General features: G+C 49.1%; 1 long non-coding RNA gene and 1 pseudogene across 2 annotated transcripts; one reads left to right on the forward strand and one right to left on the reverse strand.

Moving 5' to 3' along the window:
• Positions 1–1,342: 1,342 nt before the first annotated feature.
• Positions 1,343–9,731, reverse strand: LOC127321781 (uncharacterized). Of its 2 annotated transcripts, XR_007864337.2 has the most exons (8): positions 9,295–9,731; positions 8,938–9,053; positions 8,263–8,448; positions 8,016–8,164; positions 7,109–7,311; positions 3,434–3,494; positions 2,416–2,549; positions 1,343–1,822 (listed from the first exon to the last, which is right to left on the reverse strand). It is a non-coding gene; the product is annotated as an uncharacterized lncRNA (long non-coding RNA). The 2 variants fall into 2 exon arrangements; XR_007864338.2 differs by lacking the exon at positions 1,343–1,822 and having other exon boundaries at positions 1,834–2,494.
• A 10,018-nt stretch (positions 9,732–19,749) lies between these two features.
• LOC127321780 (7-deoxyloganetic acid glucosyltransferase-like) lies at positions 19,750–21,024 on the forward strand (annotated as a pseudogene).
• The last annotated feature ends 331 nt before the right edge of the window (positions 21,025–21,355 follow it).

The raw sequence follows: 21,355 nt of genomic DNA on the forward strand, positions 1-21,355 counted from the left end.
TTGCTTGGCTACATCCACGCATGGCATGTCAATCACGAAGATTGTTTTTACCGCTACATCTTATCAACTTGTTTATTAAATTATTTAGGCATCAAGAGCGGATGGATTGGGGACTATTGGGTTTCCTTTGAAAATTAGTTACTTTCCTAAAACTCAGTGATTATATTCCTTAATTTGTCACTATATGTATCCCTAAAAATTTGTTGCTCAGCTCCCCTCCATGCATGACGCGTCAATCATGAAGATTGTTTTTACTGCTACATCTCATCAACTTGTTTATTAAACTATTTAGGCATGACATTCCCCTAGGTCAATCCTGTCGTTTTGGAGATACTCCCGCAGTAAGCAGCCGCTGCAGCTTTGCTGTTACCCCTACCGATGGCGGTGAACCGGAGCTGGCTCATCCGGGCAAACTGCATGCGATGCTGGCCGGAACGGTGCCGCGAAAGGCATGCATGCTATGCTGCTTCTCGTTTTCTTTATTGCATCATCCGGCCGATGCCATACGTGAGCGCGCGTCCTGTTTTAGGTGGATACTTGGGAGCACTTGCCTATGGTCGTCGCCTGAAACGCTGAACAAGTTTGGCGTTGCTCCGCGGAGTTGCCATCCTGAAGACATTTGCGCTCTCACTGCTGCCGACGCGCTGGTGTACACGGCCGAGCAGCGGCGGCAGCATTAAGAGTCTTACCGGTGCTCGACAACGACATCGAGTCCTTCTCGGTGTTAATTCTCGCATGTGTGTGCCGCTGCCGTTCTTCGCGCGTCCTGCCATCTCCGCCTCCGGTTAAAAACTTCTTAACCCAAACATAAATTTCTGTGAGCCTATTCTTAACCGAAAAGTCATTAAAACAGGTTTTCTAAAAATATCTACCTTAGCTTCAACGACAAAACCCGTTAGGAGCCATTCTTGTTGGCAAACATCACGCTGGCACGATCAAATCAACTCGCCAAAAATCTACCTTAGCTTCATCACCTATCTGGTCAAGCTAGTGCTATTAGCCAACGACAAAACCAACCAACCCACGCACAAGCTACACTGCTACTCGAGTGAAATCAATCGATTATTAGCTAACTGCAAACATAATCTAGTACTGCGTTGCTAGCCATTTGGCAGCATGACCCTACTGTTACAAATTTTTGACAACAAGCTTCCTGTTTTTCTGGACATTTTTATAACATGGCAAAAAAGTATATGATGATAAATGTGGAATTAAGTGCGAACAACACAACTCTCCATCAGCACATGACAATTCCATCAGCGAGCACATGTTATAGAATGACAATTACAAAATCTTTCAAAACGGTAAAGGTGTAAAAAAAGACATAATCTTTCAATCAGCCTTGAAGGGTTTTAACCACAACCTTAATATCAAAGATTAATATTTGAGTTTACATACTCATACTAGTACATATTATATGTACCAAGTAGCTAGTATTATGGATATAGATACATGAGAGCATGCAGCACTAGCTAGCCAAGCATGCATACATAGGCTTGCAGATCTAGCATCAAGTGCAGCCTTGAGCGTCTTGGAGAGGAGAGGCCCCACCTTGATGGCAAGTTCAAACCAAAAGTATAACCAGCTAGCCAAGCATGCATACATACCATTTTCATGGATGTTCACAGCACAAATTAATTACCAAGAATATAACCTAACCAAAATACGGAAAATGGACGATACAACTTTATATCGACTACCACTAAACATTAAAAGCAACTTCAACAATAAATCACACATGTGGCCAGCAGCGGCACCGCAGGAGCCAAGACGCCTTTCCACATGCATAGCTGGTAACAACCATCTAGTCCAGCACCATATCCTAGAAAAAAAAACATGATCGTCAGCGGACAAGTTTTAGCAACAATAAATTCAGAGGATGGTTTCAACATAATCCACACACCAGACTGCAGCAACAGGACATCTACAGGCCACCACACAATCAAAAAGAGCATGTATTTAGTCAAGGCATGTGCTAGATCCGATAACTCTTCTCGAGTGCAAGAATAAGCAACCATGAACCAACTAACATAGACATCATAGATAGCTACTAATGCGTTTCTGAAAGGTTCAAAGCAAGGATGCAATATCATCTTCCACAACATTAATTGTTTTGGAGATCTACCTCAGATCAGCTGCAACAAGCTAATGGAACACACCAGAGCATTTTCAAAAAATCAATCAGACATTCACTCTAAAGAAAATACTGAAGCAAAGCCATAACAGAACACATTTTTTGCTACTTCTTCCCATAGGAAATGAAAATATTCCAGGACATCAATTTTTCACATTCTGCATCATGACATGTTTGTGCAACTACAAGAATCTACATATATCGATCTCTTCAATGCTGCGCATGTTTGTGCAGATACAACGGAATGGTGAATCAGAATAATTAAATGCTATAATGCTTACCACTCAGCCTTTCCAGGCTCCATAGGAACTACAACCACAAAACCAGTAAGTGCACCCTCTAGGTCTGTCTCGTCCATAACTGCAGAAGAATACTTGTTCAACATGACACTGGGCAGCGGCATATCCATCAATCACTACATTTGTCAAATTTATAGCTTTTGAGAAAACAGAAAAGTATCACTTAAATCGCAGAGCTAGATTCTCTTCTTATTAGTCCAGCTAATTAAGCCTAATCAGATAAGGTCCTTATGATTCATCATAAAAAATGAAAAACAAGCAGACAAGGGTAACAACATTGCACAACAAAACACAATCATGATATCTTTCCAATCATAGGTCTCATTGTTATTTTTTTTTAGAAAATGCAACACAATCATGATACAAGCCTCCAAGGAGGGCTATAGATAAGCGTTACAGGGGATCAGTGGACATCCCAGTCTGTGGGCAAGATGGCATGAAGGCCAAGTGCCCCAGCTCAGGCCCAAAGCATCGCGTCAACCCTGATCTGCTCATTCACTAATTGGTGTATCATTAGTAATAGCAAATTGCTCCACCTTCCTCCATCGCATTAGATACTGACCAAGCTCGCGAATGCCGATGGCGCCGTGGATGCCACACGCCCAGCGATGGGCGTGCAGCCCATCCGTGATCGACGTTGCCTTCTGACGCCTCTTAGGAACGCAGGCGTGTAGCTCTGGGGCGATCTGGCTGACGGAGCATCCATAAACGGGGATGACGAGGCTATGTGACTATAGGCATGAAACATGTCTGGTAAAATAAATAGCGTCCATAGATTGAAGAGGCTATGTGACTAACAACCAGTTTGATCGAATACACACTGTAGCTGCACCTAAGGAAATAGTTTTCTGAGATGAAACTACATTAATGATCATTTAAACTTTCTTAACTAGGATAAACGAATATAAGATATGGGATTCCATTTGGAATTCTGACACTCCCAGCAACATAGTATGCCAATATTCCAGGATGGGTTCTCAAGTGTGAGAAGAATACTGACCAAGCTGTTTCAGATCCCATAACCTCTGAATTTCCTCTGTATCAAAAAATTCATTGGCCAACTGCATATCAGAGAAAGCAATTGTTATTGGAAAAAAAATGAAGAGTTTGAGCAATGAAAATCATCTAAACCTTCCATAACCCGGTACACAGAAATTTAGGGGAAAACAGACATTAGAGATGATCAGATACTGATGAAAACCCACACATCCAAATATCCACTTGCAAATAAGGGTCATATATTGAACTGTTGGGTCAATAAGCATTGCCTTTTTATTTTCAGAAAAGAAGCAGCAGGTGCAAATGTTCCACTTGAAACAGATGCAGAGTATTTGAACTCAAAATGGAATCCAGCTGGCCAATAGCGAGAGTAGTAAGAAATTCTATTAAATTTTACCAGTTTGTAACACTTAAAATGTAACCAATGCTACTGCCATGCATTGTGTACAAATGCTCTTTAGTCTTTACTGATTATACGAATTCATAAAACAGCAATACTAATTCGTATGCAAAAGTCATTATGCAAATTGCTATCCATGGTAGGAAGTAAAAGGGACCCGGTATAGCTTAAATATAAGTCAGTCGAGATAAATTCATCATCCAAGTTCGAATGGATGTTACTATATGCCATAGCAGCTGCTGCACCACAACAAGAGATAATGCAGTGTAGTACATTAAAATGCTGACGCCTCCAAGCCAAAAATAGCGATGAAGTGAAATGCCTGAAGTGTTTTACTCCCAACAATACCCTCCGCTATCTGGACTGATCCTACTGTATCCTATACTAGTAGTATAATATATGTTCAATTAACAAGTACTATAGGCTAGTACTTGGAAGCCGCATGTTAGAACACTAATCAATAAACAAGCCAACCAAGGCTTATTTATTACTCCCATAAGACAATAATACATGTCGCTCTAAAACTTAACCCGGCGCATAACATTCCGCTGTCGAATTTTAAAACATAATGACAAATGAGTAGCTAAATAAGCAGTTGATACGCCACGACAACGCAAACATACTCGAATCTGAAGAAGAATAAAAATGGCCCATGCATAGTTAGCTAGTAGTACCTACTAACACATTCAGAGCAAACAAACTGTGAGACAATAGTACTACTTTTTTTTATTGTTTTAGCAACCGCAACAAACGAACCAGCCTATTGTGGGTGAACAACTGCTCTGAAATCGGATGAAATCGCAGTATATGAACTACATCAGGATCAAACAAACATAGTTTGCATAATATAAATCAGCCATCCTCCAATTAACCAATTGCAAAACAATCATATATTGGACTGCTGGGTCAATAAGATGAGCCTTTTTATGTTCAGAAAAGAAGCAACAGGTGTACTGTTCCACTTGGATGCTGAGCATTTAGACTCAAAACGGAAACCAATTGAAATGTTACTGAAAATTGATCCAATGCTACTGCCATGATGTAGAAATGATCTGCATGCTTTACTGAGCACTTAAATTCAGGAAACTAACATACTTAACTAGTATGCAAAAGTCACTATGCAAGTTGATATCCATGGCTGAAGCAAATGAAACGCATCATTGTGTAATTATAGAGGCACGGAGAGGAAGTGTGGTGTTCACTTGGTCAGAACAAAGAGCATTTTCCTTATTTTTATTTATCCTAAGAAAACAACATTCCAAATTTATGCCTGGGAAGGCGACTAAAGAAGACAAGACAGGATTTGGTAGTAAAAATCTTCGCAATGAATCAGATAAATCTTCACAAACCAGGGAAACAGAGATAAGACAGATTTTGGTAGCAAAAATCTTTACACTGAACCCGAGAAAATCTTGCAAAGAATCCTCCACAACACGAAAATAAGAGGGAGAAGCTGTTTGCAAAACATACACCCACCCTTGTACAAGCCAGAGCAAAACATGTACCCAGGGGAAGCATTTTCCTTCTTTTTTTTAGTCAAGAAAAACATAGGTTCAAAGATTATGCCTGGTGAGTCGAGGAAAGAAGACAAGACATAATTTTGGTAGTAAGAATCTTCATGCAGAACCAGAGAAAATCCTACAAAGAATCCAATGAGAAGAAGAGTAACTAAGAAACGTAGCAGAGGCTCGCCATTATAAAAAACAGAGCAAAACATGTACCCGAATAAGGGGGCTTAACCCTCTATGCAAGACAACATGAACGAAGGTACAATAATAAGACGATCACATCACAAATAAACATGAAGGGGTACAGGTGGCAACACAAAGGCCACTAGTTGTCTACACAGCTGCGGCAAATTAGAGAAAACATGTGTAGAATCTGAGCGGCGGTCGGACGAGGATGGAGGGGCGGCGGCGGTCCTCCCGGGGACGATCCAGCTGCGGGCTGCGGCCTCCCCGCCTTCCATCGGCGGCATGCCGGCGGTGGTGGCTGGTGGTGGCGGGCAGCGCCTTTCCCTCCGCCTCTCGCCGGTGAGGGGCGATGATCTTGGGCTTCTCCCGCGGTACGAGGACGCCCAGGGCAGCAGCCTTGGGTTCAACGGTGGAGGTGACCCTCTTCTTCGCCGGAGAGGATCGGCCTGCGGTTGGTGGTGGTGGATCTTTTGATCTATCACCGCGTTCCGGCGGCGAGATGGAGGTGCTTGTAAGCCGGCGATGGTGTCGCCGGTGGAGGGTTGGAGTGGCCAGCCCAGGATGGTCGCCGACGTGGGGGTCCGACCTGAATAAAGGCGGCGGTCCTAGGGCCTCTCTTGCGTGAAGAGGAGGACCTACCGGAGGCTTGGACTCGTGATCTGGCCGGAGTGTTGAGTTCCGGAAGGCTCCGCCGGCGAATGTAACAGTGCTTTTGCCTGGAGTTTGCTGGATCGGAGGTATTCGGTCGTGCGCACCCATGTTTTTATTCCGACCGATTGGTTCTGGAGGGAGCAGCGCGAAGCTCTTTTTCTGTGTTGACATCAAGTGACTATGGATCCATGATGAAAGTCGGAAGAAGAGAATTTCATGAAGCCCGGAGGGGAGGACTAGCTAAGGGAGGTTCAAGTCTCTGCGCTGTTGAGGGACTTGCTTGGTGTTCCGGGCTTCACGGCAGCGGTATGAAAGTGGGGGCGACAACACAGATGAAGTGCAGAGTCCTATCTTTCAGGGTGAAAACCCAAGGTCTGGCCTTAATTGGTTGTGCCTGGCAATGATCTTGGTGGAGGCATTGTTTTGAGAGCGGGGACCATCTTCAGGGTGAAAACCTAAGATCTTTGATCGGGCGACGACGGTGTTTGAACACTGTTCCCTTCTTGGAGGCGTCGTTTTTGGAGAGTCTGTAATTCAGGTGTTGTCTTGGCGGTGGATGTATTGCTGTTGTTAGGCCCGAGATACTGTAGCGGGACTTTTGTTTCTTAGTTTTCTTTTTTTGTTTTTTGGCTGTGTGCATCCGTAGTGCCATTAGGGTGGTGCGTTGTTGCAGAGGCTGGGTGTAATTGGTATCTTCTTGATATTAATATATTCCCTTTATCAAAAAAAAAATGTGTAGAATCTGAACATTGTGCAAACATGTACATACATCCAGACTGGCCACAAAACACCAAATTTTCCTAGAAAAAATTCTTACGGAAATCCTGCTTTCTCATAGTCTATTCCTTGCATTTGGAAAGAGCACACAATAGATCACCATCTGCACCAACCATGAATATGAAACCAGAAGGGTTTAAGAGAGTGGGATTACCTCATAGCCATAGTTGATGCCAAGCAGCAGGACGTGAAGACGACGGTGTTCTCTCTGGCGACACCAGCAGCGCCCATCATCCGTTGCCAAGAGAGATCACCAGCGGTCTACATCGGCGCGACAGACAAGTACTGGAAGGATGGCTCCAGGGGTGCATCCACTTCTGATGTCGATGCTGGGCCAGAAACCGCAGGCACGGGTAGCTGCAATAAGTTATTAAGGAAACCTTAGTGAAGCCGGAAATGACTAGTAAGTAGTTGATTCAAACAAGAATGATAGTTCCATCACCGCCTACGAATGATAAGCAGAGAACTATGAAAGAAAAAAAGATCCGAGTTGTATACATGATAAGCCGACAAGTTTCTAATTGAGTGAAAACAGATTTTCCCGCTTCCACACATGGCATGCTTCTCTCTACCGCCTAGCCATTCATCCATGAACGGGAAATAAAAGTAAAAAAAATCAATCAAGGACGTATGTGCGCGACCAGGACATGCTTCAAAAATCTTGAGGTCAACCTTCCTCGGGAACCTAAGCAACTTCACACCACTTATGTGCTAATAGTAACAATCTGGAACATATAAACTAAAAGGCAGTAGCCAAGGCTTTCTTAATTTCTTCAAGCGGAAGTAAAGCGACATGGCCTACCGAGTGTTTTTTATTTCTTGCAGAAGATATGTGGGCTAACAATCCGAGTAATGTCACACATACATCGGGACCAAACCCTAACCATAGAACACCGTGGCAGAGAGGGACTCATGTGTGGTTTTTCCCACTGATGTTACACATTCATTTAACGTGATAGATAGGAACATGATTTGGAATGATAATCTTTCGCCAGCTCTGACACTTGCTCCATCAACAACCAATTCCAAACGTGAAGCAAGCAATGGTAGAAGATTGTCACCTTACGAGACAGACAGGGGTAAGGTCAGTCCCACTCCATGTACTGGAAATTCAGGCTTGGACGACAAGACGACAATGTTGTATGCTGGCCCTGCAAACCTCTCGCAGCCAACACCCCTCCAGTAATCCATTTCGCTCCCCATTCTCCTCCTGCATGTAAGTTCTGATCAACAAACCAGTGGTTGGTTCCGAATCAAATTCTGAAGTTTGCAGTAAGAAAACGTTCAGTACTAGAACCATTTGATTACCTGCAGATGGTGAGGCTGGTGGCTGTGTATAGCTGGATGGCGGAGAGGTAGGATGTGGCCGAGGAGGCGGACAAGCACGGCGAGGCCGTAGGCAGTACTCTCAGCAAAGTTCTCCCACAGGTCAGACAACACCAAGTAGTCCACGGCGACTTTTCTCCTCTCCGTGTCCGGCCGGTCCACGCGTTCCTGGTAACCAAAAACAAAAATTGAAAATTTCATAGTAGAGCAGAGCCATTGAATTTTCAGGAAAGAACAGAGGACTCGCTGCCCATGGTCAAAACGTTGCGGTTGCACAAGTAACCCATAGGACCATGAAAAAAAAAGGACACAGATCCTACTAGTACTATAAGCAAAACAGAGTGCGTGCAATTTTCACTTTAAAAAGGTTATTGGTTCTTCGCGGAGATCGCAAGGCTTAAACTCCGATGATAAGTTCAAATTTTAGACTTTAGTGCTTCTTTTCTTCTTAATGTTGGAGATGGCTGGTTAAAGTATCTGAACCTGTTATTCTAAATAAGGCCTTGCCCTTGCTTAACTAGCATGCATAAACCAATGGGTAACATACACGTGGAGTATGATACCTAACTTGATGAAGATACAAGATTACCGATGCGAAACTGTAGTTGTGAGGGACATATATAAATTCAGTAGAATATTCGGCACGTCAAAATGTACCTATCATTTCCGGTGAGCAGCATTTGCGCACTTAGCTTCATTAATATGAGCAGTCTGCTATGGCATCATACCAGGTAAAGAAGTAGCTAGATTGAGTAATGAGAAATAGTCACGTCCTGCAGAAAAAAATAGATGATCAACCCCCACTGTCTGGTAATCATATCCCACTCGATCTCCACTAATCATGTCCCACTACTGTCCAAGCAAACAATTATGCAGAAACTAGGTGCAGAACAATACGAATGTGAGGAGGTAAATCTGAATACATCCATGGACAGAGATTATTTCTAACGCGCAAAGAGTATTTCACTCTAACGTGATCAAGATAGCAACGAGATTTAATTGGAGGATGCTCACTTGGGAGGCAGCAGCGGCAGGGAGAGGTGGATGGCATCGGGAGCAGCAGGTCCAGGGATGTTGCCGGCGTGGGGAGAAGGTCGCCGGCTGCAGCGTCTTGGTCAGGCCACCACCAGGCCGGCCTTCCTCCGTCGATCCCCCTGCCGTTCCTGCCGGCGTCCAGCGGCGCCGAGAGTTGTCCCCGTTGCTCGGACGGCCACCAGCAGGAGCCCCGCGAGCATGGACGGCAGCCACAACCAGGAGCCCATCGAGCATGGCCACCAGGATCCCCGCGAGCCATCCTCTTCCGTTGGGTATTTGTCCAGGAGGCGGGTCAGCGCTGCGGTAAGGATTTAGGGGAGCGGTGGAGGGTGGCCGGCGAGGGAGGGACTGTGCCGGCGGCGAGATCGATCAGGGAGAGGAGGCGTCGGGTGGGCGGCTGCGTATCCAACAGATGTTAGGTTGGGTTCAGCAGCAACGCAATTAGTGTGAGTCGGGTTGGGGGCTCCTCGGGAGCTGAGCTGAGATGAGACTCTGGCCGTTAGATTCAGCCCAGATGGACGGCTCGAATCGAGTTTAACGGCGGATCCACGGGAACGCAATTAGTGTGATCTAATTGGCTCGAGGGATTCGGGAACTCAAAAATATATACATATCCTTCATTTGTGTTGCCCGCGTCCTAACATTATCGTTATGTCTGAATTTGAGCTCCTCAACCCACACAAGCTAATCTAGGATGTCTACCTCAAAAAAAAAAGCTAATCTAGGATGTCTGCGACGAGATGAAGCAAGGAAGACCTAGGTAGGCTAAAACGAGATGAAGCAAGGAAAAGAAAATAGCTAAACGCTCGATCATAACTAACAGGTGATGAATTGCAATGTGGCCATGTATTCGATCACCCGCGTCATTTATATTATGCATGTTGTTGGAGACAGCCTTCAACCTTAAAATATTGTTCTCGATAAGGTCGACTGGACAAATTCCGTCCAGAGGGTTGTCGGTGGCAGAGGACCTATACGGCGCAGTTGAGACCACGTCACATGCATCGGTTTGATGTGAATTTAGCCCGCCGATAGGCTATGCGGAGTCGAACGGAAGCTGAGAAGACGCCCATAGCTAGAGAAACTTACCAGCCGAAATGCTAAACTCCAGCTAGGTGCATGCTTTGTTTAGAAACTCGCTACACCGAGGGCAGGAATACCACCGGATGAACTCTGGGGGGTTATACATACACCAAACACAATAGCACTGAGTAGTGTCTATAGCACAGCCCAAAGGCATTTAGTCGGAAAGAGTGCGTAGCATCATTGTGCATTGTCGGTGAAGCCGAAAGACAACGCATGACCGAGACTATGAGGTACCGAGGTGTCTTCACCATGGTCGAAAAGAGCAGGCGCCAGCCCAATGCACATAGCCAACTTTGCATGGGATTACATAAACAACACCTAGTAGTAATGTAGGGTTTCCAGCAGTTTTCAACTTATAAAGGGTTTTCTCGAAGCGGAGGCCATGCTGAACCAGGGGGTGTATACATACACAGAAGGCATTTAGTAGTGTCTATAACACCATCCAAAGGCATTTAGTAGGCGAGAGTACATATGCGACATCATTGCGCATTGTTGGTGAAGCTGAATGATAACACATGACCGGTTCTATCAGCCACCGAGGTGTCGTCACCATGGTCGAAAGCGGGAGCCAACGAATACACCTAGCGAACTTTGCATGGGACTACATAAAAAAAAACACCTAGTGGTATTGTAGGGTTTTCAACTTGTAAAGAGTATTCTCGGAGATGTCTAGCGAATGAGAATTTCGTGGAGGCGTGATTAGTCTGGGGAAGACACGGAATGTAGTAAAGGCCTTGACACCTCGAGTCAAGAGACAGTGGGTTGATGGTGGCGGAGGACCTATATTGGAGCAGAGACCACGACACATGCATCGGTGTGATGTCCATGTGACCCCCCAAATAGGCTATATATATGAGAAGTCGGACGCAAACCGAGACGACACGAAGGAGAAAGCCGGAGCCAAAATGAAATGCTCTAGCTAGGTGCATGCTTTTGTGTATTATTACTGTATCGGTGAAGCCTAAAGACAACACATGATCGGTACCATGCGGCACCAAGGTGTCGCAGCCATTGTGAAAAGCCGACGCCACCCCAAAAAAGACGCGTAGCTAGCCAATTGTGTATGGCACAACGTTAAAAGAAAACACCCAAGTGGTAATCTCGGATTTTCAGCAGTTTTCGTCATGATGCCATGTGGCCCAAGTTCCCCGCGTTGTACTACTAGCTAGCTAGGTCCAAACAAAACATGCGACGCCTCGTCAAGAAGCATGCATATGCACTCAAACGTGCGCGATGAAAAATTAGTAATCCGTATCGATGAATTGAGGTGGCAGGCAGGGCGACGATCGAGATGGCTGGGTGGATGAATTAGTAATGGTTTTTACGTTTGAATGCCAATATATATCTGACCAATGAATGAGTTAAGTAGTACTAGTAGTAGTAATGAGAGAAGAAAGTTGATGCATCACGTTGTTGGTTGACAGTGACACTTCCGATGCACACGTTCTGGTGTTCCCGTGCCCGGTGCAGGGCGACATCAACTGCATGCTCTACTTCGCCGCTGGGCTCCTCGACGCCGGCCTGCATGTCACCTTCCTCCACAGCGACCACAACCTCCGCAGGCTAGGCCTTGCCACTGTGTTATCACCAGAATTTGACCGAATTAGAGGTGGGCCGCGATCAAGATGGGCTTGAAGAATATACATGGAAGAATATACGTGAATCGGCCTTATATGCAAAGTTTGGGCTAGTTTGCCCGTGTATCTATAATATAGTAGGATACGTGTCGGTTAGTTAGAGTTTGGTTCGTGCACGGTGGGGATTATTCCCACGTTAGAAAGTCTACGGACTATAAATATGTATCTAGGGTTTACGAAATAAACAACAATCACGTTCACCACAAACCAATCTAGACGCATCGCCAACTCCCTTGTCTCGAGGGTTTTCTTCCGGGTAAGCATCATGCTGCCTAGATCGCATCTTGCGATCTAGGCAGTACAAGTTTATTCGCTGTTCATGCGTTGCTCGTACTGAAGCCTTTTTGATGGCGAGCAACGTAGTTATCTTAGACGTGTTAGGGTTAGCATTGTTCATCGTATCATATGCTGTCGTAGTGCAACCCTGAGACGTCTAGCCGCCCTTACACCGATCTTAGGTGTAGGGGCGGCACCCCGCTTGATCATTATTTAGTAGATCCGATCCGTTATGGTTGTTCCTTGTTCTTCAAGGATTAGTTTAATATCTGCATAGTTAGGCCTTACAAAGGGTTGAAGGATCCAGCGGCGCGTAGGGTGTAGTTTGCTAGCCCTAGACAGGATGTTCCGGGGATCAACCTCGTGTTGGTTTTTAGGCCTTGTTTAGGATTGGCTTACGAACACCGTGCGCGGCCGCGAGGCTCAATCACGAGTAGGATGTTCCGATTATGCGGTGAAAACCCTAAATCGTAGTAGATTGCTTTAGCTTTATTTTGATCAAGCAGGACCACCATATATTCGTACACCTTGTGCGAATCATGGGTGGATCGGCTCTTTGAGCCGATTCACAGGACAACCTGAGAGCCGATCGAGGCTCGTATTTAATATTTACGTGTATGCCATGCAGGAAACTAAGCGAGGCATCTCCATCACCTTCCTGACCAGGTATAGGTCAGGTGGCACGCCCTTGCATCAGCATCGGACGTGCGTGCCGAAGTCTTTGCGGGCCGTCGCTCGGAGGGACCAGGGCCAGCCGCAGTCCTGGGAGCCTCCCGGCTCTCCTGTGTTGCCCGTCGCTGCTCGCCAGTGGGTTTCTGACCGCAACATATTCTGGCACACCCGGTGGGACAGTCTTCGACATCAACCACATCACCATCTACATCTGAGATGGCGGACGGCACTCCAGTCACGTACGAGGATCTGACCGAGGAGCTCAAGAAGAAGTATGACGAGGTCAAAGCGATCCTCGAAGCCGACCTCATCGGCTCTTTTCACAGAACCCGCTCACATGGCATCAGGTGGAAAGGGTTCTCACCTGAAGGCGCGCTCGATGGAGTGGACCTGTCCGCCCCGTCAGAAGAACGCACCAGCTCCCTGCGTCAGGAGATTAACTACATGGTGGCTCACTCGCTGCACCGCTATTCTGAGAGCCTGGTGAACACTTTGGAGCGTGTCGCTCTTCGGGTGATCCAGGAAATCATGAGGCATCAGTACTCTCCGTCAGGACCAGCTCTCGGGACTTACCAAGGAGAGATGCCACTCCAGTCCCGTCCACCGCTGCCATTCGCGTTGGCAGCACCAGAAGTGCCGAATTCACCGGCATACATCGTCTACAAGATCGGTGGTGACCCTAACGACTACCAGTTCTTGCATGAGGCGCCTAAGGAGATCCCTCACGGTTACACTGGGCACTCACAAACCAGACTGCAACAGCAGGGACTTCTGGAAAAGCAGGAGGAACTTCAGCGATAGATCTTGAGAAGCAGACGTGGCTAGCTAAGTATGCCACTCCGACAAACCTCCAGAGCTCAGCTCCTGCAGTTGGCTCAGAGATGGAAAAGCAAGCATGGCTGGCTAAGTATGCCACTCCGGCGAATCTTCAGAGTTCGACTCCTGCAGCCAGCACCGCGGATCAGATCAGTACCATCCTGAGAGATCAGTTCGGCATGGTGCCGAAAAGGAGGACAATCGGCTATTCCAAGCCGTACCCCAACGAGTACGAGTTGATCCCGCTACCACCCAAATATCGGCTCCCTGATTTCTCCAAGTTTACTGGATCAGATGGTTCCAGCTCCATCGAGCACGTGAGCCGATATTTGGCACAGCTAGGCACGATCTCAGCAGCAGATGAACTGCGTGTGAGGTTCGGCGCCCCATCCCTCACAGGATCGGCTTTCGGGTGGTACACATCGCTGCCACCAGACTCAATCCGGACGTGGAAGCAGTTGGAAGAGCAGTTCCACATGCAGTATCACTCAGAGGCTTCCGAGGCCGGCATTGCCGATCTAGCACAAGTACGTCAGAAGCGTGGGGAAACTGTGGCGGAATACGTCCAGCGTTTCAGACTTGTTAGGAACCGATGTTATTCGGCTCGTGTGACTGAAAAAGAAGCAGTCGAGTTGGCAGTGGTGGGCCTTGCATCACCAATCAAGGATATGGCCTCCCAAGCAGACTACCCTTCACTGGCGCACATGGTTCAGAAACTGTCGTTATATGAACAGCGCCACCCAGACTTGTACCAGGACAAATTCAAGCGTGCGGTAGTCCTGGTTGAGGCAGATGAAGACGAAGGCTCTGCGGGAGATCAAGAGGTAGCAGTGGCTGAATGGACTCGGGGGGCAACCCCCGTGTCCTGCAAATGGGTTAAGCCACCAGGTCCGCCCAGAGGGTTTGATTTCGACGTAACTAAAACTGAGCAAATTTTTGACCTCTTACTTAAGGAGAAGCAGTTGAAGTTACCCGAAGGCCTCAAAGTCCCCACGGTACAGGAGCTGAACGGAAAGCCATACTGCAAATGGCATAACTCGTTCTCCCATACCACCAACGACTGCAGGGTATGGCGTCAGCAGATCCAAATGGCGATAGAACAAGGACGTCTAATTTTCAACCAGTACGCCATGAAAGTCGACACTCACCCCTTTCCCGCCGTTAACATGGTGGAGTGCACTTACCCTGGAGGGTGCCAGCCAAGTTTCTCGTTCAACATCAACATGGTAGGACTTGGACACCACTCTGGTAAGGACGGAGACGAGGGCAGCTGCTCTCGTAGCAAGGACACAGAGGAAGCCGTTCCACGCGATCGGCTCCGTCACGATGGCAAGCGCTACATCACAGAGGGAGAAGTAAGGAGTGTGAGATATCAGCGACCTCTCTCTGATCATCTCCTCAACAAGTACGTGAGTCAATATAGCCAACGCCGACGATCCAGCGACGATGATGATAGAGATCGTCTGGCTAGGGACGCCAGGAGACATCGTCGGCATGATCGCAATGAGGAGGAATACGAGCGCCGTGCCAAGGGAAAGTCAAGGGAGCAAGACGACGAGGATAGGCACTGGGACTGTCCCTTCTTCAGGCACTGCTGGGATTCAGGAATGAGCCGATTGCCTACAATCGGCAACTGCCCAGAATGTAAACAGAAGAGGGAGGATGCAGCTAACGTGTCCGTGTTCAAACGTCTTGGGCCTCTCCCGCCTCGGAACAAGCACGCTGAGTCCCCTCGGGTGGAAGATCTCGAGGATTTGGAAGACGATGATGAAGAAGAAGAAGACAGGTACCACCGGCCAAGGTGGTGCCCTGATGGACTCAGCCGTTCCCAAAAACGTAGGGTTCAGCGACTGCGTGGCTTGGAGGAAGCCGAAAGGTTATACCTGCACACGCTAAGGAAGGCGCGGCCCGACCTGGCCACGAAAATTCAACGAACCCTGGATGAAGAGGGTCGACCACAAAAAATGGAGTGGCGCCCCAAGCAAAGGAAAGCCGATGATGAAACATCGGCTGGCACAAACATGGTGTTCATCCTTCCGACGGAGTTTAGTGCTCCAGGATTAGACGAGGCACCCGTGGCACAACTTGACTGCGGCCCACGGCCAGTTATCTTTGAGAAGCCACGAGAAAGAAGCTACAGACATCTGAAGGCCCTGTACTTGCGAGGTTACATCGATGGGAGGCCTGTCAACAAGATGCTGGTGGACACTGGAGCGGCAGTCAACATTATGCCATACTCTATGCTACGTCGGTTGGGACGCTCTACCTCGGATCTGATCAAGACCAACGTGACATTGAGCGATTTCAACGGCCAAGCGTCTGACGCACAAGGTGTTCTGAACGTGGATCTGACCGTAGGAAGGAAAACCATCCCTACGACGTTCTTTATCGTCGACAGCAAGAGCACCTATGCTGTCCTGCTGGGAAGAGATTGGATCCACGCCAACTGTTGCATTCCCTCCACGATGCACCAATGCGTAATACAGTGGGATGGAGATGAGGTAGAGGTCGTCCAGGCCGATGACTCAGCCGAGATTTCAACGGCTGGCATGAACGCTTGGGAAACAGCAGGCCAAGAGCCACTCTCAGGCATCAATTTGGACGACTGCGAGCGCATCGACGTGACAAAGGATGGGGTTAGGCTGGTCTTATCCACCGGCCTGACCGTGTAGCAAGAACAAACCTATGGACAAACGTGGCGAGGGCGATCCTTGGGATCGGCCCCAAAGATCTATGGAGGAACATTACAAAACCTTCATTGAGCGATTCAATCGACATGGAGGCCGATTCCAGCAATCGGCCAAAATTATCCTCACCACGCATTCTGCCTGTGTTCAACGTCGATCTAATGGGCAGCGGTTTTACGTCGGCTGATGAGCTGAAAAAAATCAACATTGGTCCTACCGGAGCCGACGTGCAAATACAGTGCCTTGGCTAACTACAGAGCCGATATCTGCAGTCACCTGACAGATTCGGCTCGGGGGGCACCTAATCAGATGAACATGTGCAGTGAAATATTGGGGGGCCGATAGAAAATCGGCCAGTAAAAAAAAATATTCTCATGGTATACAGCCGATGCACGGACATCGACTTTAGAGCTAAGAAACAAAGCCGATGTACAGCCATCGACTCTAGTACAATTACACAGGATCTACCTGCTGCGTGTTCAAGACGTGGATTTTCACCAAGTCCAGTTCATCTGTGAGGCCCTCTACTTCCTCGAGGGGGCAAACAATGAGAGCTTCCTCAGCTGCAATGAGCCGATTGTGGTGCCCGAATCTTCTCTTCAAGGACTTCCAACCCTTTGCGCCAGTTCAGCAGTACTATCAGAAGTCAGTTTTGGCGTGCAAGGCGGCCTTTTGCTCATTAAGCCGTTAGTGTTTTGTCTACAACATCGGCTTGCAGCGGAAGAGAAGGCGATCGATGGGGGCAAGTTCGGCTGGTTCGGCATGATGGCTGTCTCAGAATTACCTGAGTTCAAAGCCCTTTGTCTGATCTATGCATCTTCACCAATATTCTCGCCTCGACTGAGGCTCGGGGGGCAGCTGGTCTGGTAGATGCTCTGTTTTAGAAGCCGATTGGGGTGTCATCGGCTGATCCTTCGTCGCAACCTTCTTCAAAAATGGTGAATTCTTGCAGAAAAGGATCACTGGACCTGGTGGGAGGAATTTAAGGGCTCTCTTGAAGACTCCACATTATCCACCAGATCTCAAAGTCATCAGTTGAAGGATTGAAGGATGGATTGTAAAGGACCGATGCGTTGCTATCGGCTCATTAAGCATTGGCTAAGAGGACAAATCGGCAAAATCAGTATGAGGGGAAATCGGCTAAATTAGCTCAAGGGAAATCGGCAAAATCAAATTGGGGGAAGTTCTTCATTGATAAGCAGGATTTCTTACATAAAGAACTGATTGCTCTCAAAAGGAAGTACTAGGGGATACATTCCCCATCTACCACTACTGATCCTATGCTAAGGGTCCTATCTATGGGCCGTCGCTGCCCTCGTCGTCGCCGTCGTCGCCGCTGTCGGCGCTGCTCCCGGCGGGCTCGTCGTCGCTGCTCCAGCGGCCGCCGGCCGGGCCTTCGTTGTCCTCGTCCTCCTCGTCAGCGTCGTCGTCGTCGCTGTCGAAGTCGCTGAGGTTCCCCGGCTAGGGGCAGAAGCGCTTGGCCGGCAGTTCGTCGGAGGAGGTGTCATCCTCCTCCTCCTCCTTCTCCTCCACCTCCTCCTCGGGGGAGGTGAAGTCGTCGCAGGAGAAGCGATCGTCATCGCTCTCCTCCTCCGTTTCCCCATCGGCGAGGAAGCGGAGGTCACTTTCCCCGTCGGTCGAGGACTTGTCGTCCTCAGACCAGACGGAGAAGTCGTGACTAGACTCCTCCCCGGCTTCGATGGCGCGGCGGATGTTGGCCGCGTGAGCCTCCTCCGGGTTCCACTCCGGCGTCGGCTCGCGGGAAGAGGAGGACTGGGTGGAAAGATCCGATGAAGCAGAGGAGGAAGAAGACATGGTGGCACAGGAGGGCTTTTGGAGTGCTAATGCGAAGGGGATGCGGAAGCGAACTGTTTGGAGCGGTTAAATAAAAGGGGATATAGTGGAAATTCAATGCCACAGCAGTTACCGAGGAAGTGGTGCCTAAAAAAAAAAACTGCCAGGTCACGCGGAGAAGTTGAGAAGGCAAGGCATCATGATGAAGGATACTACGACGGTTCTGCCATGACATGACCCGACGAAGAAAAGCAGAGTGATTTTGGAATTGTCAATTCCAAAACCAGGGGGGCATGTGTTATCACCAGAATTTGACCGAATTAGAGGTGGGCCACGATCAAGATGGGCTTGAAGAATATACATGGAAGAATATACGTGAATCGGCCTTATATGCAAAGTTTGGGCTAGTTTGCCCGTGTATCTATAATATAGTAGGATACGGGTCGGTTAGTTAGAGTTTGGCTCGTGCACGGTGGGGATTATTCCCACGTTAGAAAGTCTACGGACTATAAATATGTATCTAGGGTTTATGAAATAAACAACAATCACGTTCACCACAAACCAATCTAGGCGCATCGCCAACTCCCTTGTCTCGAGGGTTTTCTTCCGGGTAAGCATCATGCTGCCTAGATCGCATCTTGCGATCTAGGCAGTACAAGTTTATTCGCTGTTCATGCGTTGCTCGTACTGAAGCCTTTTTGATGGCGAGCAACGTAGTTATCTTAGACGTGTTAGGGTTAGCATTGTTCATCGTATCATATGCTGTCGTAGTGCAACCCTGAGACGTCTAGCCGCCCTTACACCGATCTTAGGTGTAGGGGCGGCACCCCGCTTGATCATTATTTAGTAGATCCGATCCGTTATGGTTGTTCCTTGTTCTTCAAGGATTAGTTTAATATCTGCATAGTTAGGCCTTACAAAGGGTTGAAGGATCCAGCGGCGCGTAGGGTGTAGTTTGCTAGCCCTAGACAGGATGTTCCGGGGATCAACCTCGTGTTGGTTTTTATGCCTTGTTTAGGATTGGCTTACGAACACCGTGCGCGGCCGCGAGGCTCAATCACGAGTAGGATGTTCCGATTATGCGGTGAAAACCCTAAATCGTAGTAGATTGCTTTAGCTTTATTTTGATCAAGCAGGACCACCATATATCCGTACACCTTGTGCGAATCATGGGTGGATCGGCTCTTTGAGCCGATTCACAGGACAACCTGAGAGCCGATCGAGGCTCGTATTTAATGTTTACGTGTATGCCATGCAGGAAACTAAGCGAGGCATCTCCATCACCTTCCTGACCAGGTATAGGTCAGGTGGCACGCCCTTGCATCAGCATCCGACGTGCGTGCCGAAGTCTTTGCGGGCCGTCGCTCGGAGGGACCAGGGCCAGCCGCAGTCCTGGGAGCCTCCCGGCTCTCCTGTGTTGCCCGTCGCTGCTCGCCAGTGGGTTTCTGACCGCAACACACTGACACTGCCACTGCCACTAGTAGTTCCCCGCGCATGCGGTTCCTCTCCGTGCCCGACGGCCTCCCCGACGACCACCCCCGCTCGGCCGGCGACCTCGCCGAGTTCTTCAACTCCCTGCGGACCAACACCAGCGTCGCCTACCGCGCTCTGCTGGCGTCCTTGTGCGCGGGCAGCATCCACAAAGGCTTCCCTCCCGTGACATGCGTCGTCGCCGACGGGATGCTGCCGTTCGCGATCGACGTCGCCGAGGAGCTCGGCGTCCCGGCGCTCGCCTTCCGCACGGCCAGCGCGTGCAGCTTCCTCGCCTACCTGTCCGTGCCCAAGCTCGTGGAGCTCGGCGAGGTTCCCGTCCCCGCAGGCGTCGACCTCGACGCGCCGGTCCGCGGCGTCCCGGGGACGGAAGGCTTCCTGCGCCGGCGAGACCTCCCGAGCTTCTGCCGCGGCGGCCACGACCCCTTGCTGCAGATATTCGGCGAGGTCACCGCGCACAGCTGCAAGGCTCGGGCGCTCGTATTCAACACCGCCGCGTCGCTGGAGCGGTCGGCGCTCGCGCACGTCGCGCCGCGCATGCGCGACGTGTTCGCCATCGGGCCCCTCCACGCCATGTTCCAGCGCCGGCGGCCGGCGGCGCCCTGTGGCGCGAGGACGGCGGCTGCACGGCGTGGCTCGACGAGCACGCGGACCGGTCCGTCGTGTACGTCAGCCTGGGGAGCCTGGCTGTCATCTCGCTGGAGCAGTTCACCGAGTTCCTGTCTGGGCTCGTCGGCGCCGGCCACCCCTTCCTGTGGGTGCTCCGGCCGGACATGGTCGGGGCGAGCCACAACGCCGTCCTCCAGGAAGCGATCGAGGCGGCGGGGAGGAGCAAGGCCCGTGTCGTGGACTGGGCGCCGCAGCGGGACGTGCTCCGGCACCGCGCTGTGGGCTGCTTCCTCACGCACGCCGGGTGGAACTCCACGCTGGAGTGCGTCACCGAGGGTGTGCCGACGGTGTGCTGGCCTTTCTTCGCCGACCAGCAGACCAACAGCCGCTTCATAGACGTCGTGTGGGGGACGGGGCTGGACATGAAGGACGTGTGCGAGAGGGCGGTCGTGCAGAGGATGGTGAGGCAGGCCATGGAGTCCGGTGAGCTAAGGAGGTCGGCTCAGGCGCTGGCGCAGCAAGTCAGGCGGGATATCGCAGAGGGGGGCTCGTCTGCCACGGAGTTCAACAGGCTCATCAGCTTCATCAATCAACTCAGCTTGCACGCCACCAAGTCCGGATAAAGAGTAGCAGAGGCCCAGGGCTAGAAATTTAAACAGGAGGCGCAGGCAGAATACAGTATCTTGTCACTTATACAAAAAAGGAACGAAACAGGGGAAAATAAATGATCGCAAAATATCCCCAAAAATAAAGAATTCCATGCTAGTACTACCTCCGTTTCAAAAAGTTAGTTTATAGCTTTCTGAAAAGGTTTACATGTTGAAACGAAGGTAATACTTATATTATATTAGGAAACATGCATGTGCCTTGCAACGGGAGAGAAAGTGTTGCGCTATGAGTGACATAAAAAAAATTAGGTTTAGCGCACCCACTGCAAGCTCCACAGTTAGGTGCTCCGCCACTGCCTCATAT

This window comes from Lolium perenne, chromosome 1 (genome assembly GCF_019359855.2).
Source record: "Lolium perenne isolate Kyuss_39 chromosome 1, Kyuss_2.0, whole genome shotgun sequence".
Taxonomy (NCBI): Eukaryota; Viridiplantae; Streptophyta; class Magnoliopsida; order Poales; family Poaceae; genus Lolium; species Lolium perenne.